Source organism: Garra rufa, chromosome 25 (genome assembly GCF_049309525.1).
Source record: "Garra rufa chromosome 25, GarRuf1.0, whole genome shotgun sequence".
NCBI classification, from domain to species: domain Eukaryota; kingdom Metazoa; phylum Chordata; class Actinopteri; order Cypriniformes; family Cyprinidae; genus Garra; species Garra rufa.
The window spans coordinates 6,318,004-6,320,860 of record NC_133385.1 but is presented as its reverse complement, the minus strand read 5'-3'; positions in this window follow the sequence as shown (position 1 = coordinate 6,320,860).

Genomic DNA, 2,857 nt, shown 5'->3' with positions numbered 1-2,857 from the left:
GAGAGAGACTCAAAAGTGTCTGCTAAATGAATATATATATATTCATTTTGCAGGACACTTTAATCCAAAGCGACTCACAAATGTGTAGTGATTCGTCATAAATGGACAAATAAACAGAAAAAACATATACAGTATAAGAAAAATATATAAATGCATACCCACCTTATTCTTCAATGCCTAAGTAAGTCTATGAGAGAGACTTCCGGTTCATAACGTTCAGTAAACCGTAAAACTGTTTGCACTACAATCAAGTGTGTTCAAAATTAGGATAATACATTAAAATAATATGGTCAGACACACCCATTTGCAATATAGATGTTTAGTACGGATAAAAACTAAAAATAGCTGGACGCGATGAGACCGGAAGCTAGTCCCAAAAATGTACAAAATGGCCGCGCCCACTCTACGCCAAAACAAGGCTGGTCAAAAAAAAAAAAAAAACGTTATGTGGCTGATGATTGGCCTTGACCTTCAGGGTTTTTATTTGTATTTTATTACATATAACTACAACTTTAATTTACATTTATCTGAGTATTCTCTTTTTAAAAAAAAGCGTGTATTTTCTGCATTAGTAAGAGTGGCCCAAAATAGGCTGTAGCAGCGACGACTAGCCAAAGTGACTTTTAAGCGACTTTTGGTCCGTCTACTGACAGCGTTCGTCCTCCCGCCAGCCTGCTGTCGTTGTACCAGCTGCGGAAACGTGGATTGAAGCTCGATTGAAACACATTATGTTGTTACTGAGCAAACGTCTGGGCTCGGGGGCGCGCGGGGAACTGGGTCGCATTGCTGTGGACTTTTCGTCCAGACGCGAGGAGGATTCCAGGCCTGTGCGCTGGAAAGACTTCAGTGCTGCGGGTTGGTTTGGCCATCCGGAGGAGAATGACAGAAATGAGGGGAGACAGCTGCTACCGACAGGAACGGCGCACGGGTGCGCGCCACGTCCACGGTGTCACACACACAAAACCAGCGCGTGCATGTGCGTGTCCAGCTGCTGCTGTTAAAGCCCTTTAAATCTCGTTGAGAAGGTCGATCATCAGCTTCTGAAGGACGTGATATAAGTCCTAAACACCACAAAGCAAAGGCAGTCAAGAACTGGTTGGTATCCGTTACTTTTTACTGCTTTGGAAAGTGGAATATATGTTTCCATACACATTGCAGAATCTGCAAAATGTTAATTACTTTACCAAAATAAGAGGGATCATATAAAATGCATGTTAGTTTTTATTTAGTACTGACCTGAATAAGATATTTCGCATAAGAGATGTTTGCATATAGTCCACAAACGAAAATAATAGTTTTTCAAATAGTCCCTTGTTTGTCCTGAACAGTCTGCTGTTCTTCAGAAAAAATCTTCAGGTCCCATAAATTCTTGGTTTTCCATCATTTTTGTGTATTTGAACTCTTTCCAGCAATGACTGTATGATTTTGAGATCCATCTTTTGGAACTCATATGCAACTATTACAGAAGGTTCAAACGCTCACTGATGCTCCAGAAGGTAAAATTAGGCATTAAGAGCCGGGGGTGAAAACAATGAAGAATGTCCTTTTTTATTTTATTTTTTAATAAGTTAAATTTACCCTGATCTTCAAATTCAGGTACTTAATGCATCATTTTTTTGTCCTGAAGCATCAGTGAGCGTTTGAACCTTCTGTAATAGTTGCATATGAGTCCCTCAGTTGTCCTCTGTGTGAAGAGATGAATCTCAAAATCATGCAGTCATTGTTGGAAAGGGTTCAAATACACAAAAATAATGAAAAACCAAAGAATTTGTGGGAGCTCAAGGATTTTTCTGAAGAGCAGCAGGCAGTTTAACTGTTCAGGACAAACAAGGGACTTTTTTATAAATTCAACTATTATTTTCTCTTGTGGACTATATGTAAACTTAGTTTATGTGAAATATCTTATTCAGGTCAGTACTAAATAAAGAATATCATGCATTTTGTACGATCCCTCTTATTTCGCTAAAATAATAAACATTTTGCAGATTCTGCAAGGCGTATGTAAACTTTTGACTTCACTTTTGACTCAGGTTTAATGTTTATATAAACCTATAAATGGTTTATTTGTTAAACATTTATTTAGAATAAAGTTCTATTTATTTTATTATTATCATACATATTATATAAAACATTTAAAAATAGTTATATTGTAAATATATATACACAAATATTTATTGGCGAAAATATAACCGGTTGTTTTGTAGAAATGTCGATCACACTAGATATTGTACGCACTGTCTAAAAGAAAAGCACATCTGAGTCACACTGATATTTTCTTTGGAATGTCCAGTGAAAAGTCTTCATTAAAATGTCATCTGGACGTAATGAGGTTTTGACGTGCGTGCACGCGCAGGTATCAGCAGCAGCAGGTCAGGCCCAGCGCCCTCACGCATAGCTGAGCAGATTAGCGCGGGACGGATAATGAAGGCTGTTCAGAGCCGCCGGCGTGCCGAGCTCGGGCTCCGTGTTTGGGTCTGCATGCTTCAGGAGCGTGAGCTGATAAAAAGCCTTTGACTGGCTGCAGGTGGGCCCGTCTAATGAACGCTGCGGACGGGTGGAGCTGCGACATCTGTAGCTGCGTGCCGCTTGCTATCTGATATGAGATATGCTGTGATTACTGAGTGCTACGATTCTGTTTTTTGGCTTCTAGTATGAATGTGTTAGCCTTGGAGGGGTCATCGGATGCCCATTTTCCAACTTCATATGATTCTTTAGGGTCTTAATGAAAAGTCTCTAATATACTTTGGTTAAAAATTCTCAATAGTAGTGTAAAAAAACACCCTTTACCTTGTCAAAATCAGCTCTGCAAATTATCAGCTCATTTTATCGCATGGGCCCTTTAAATGCAAATGAGCTC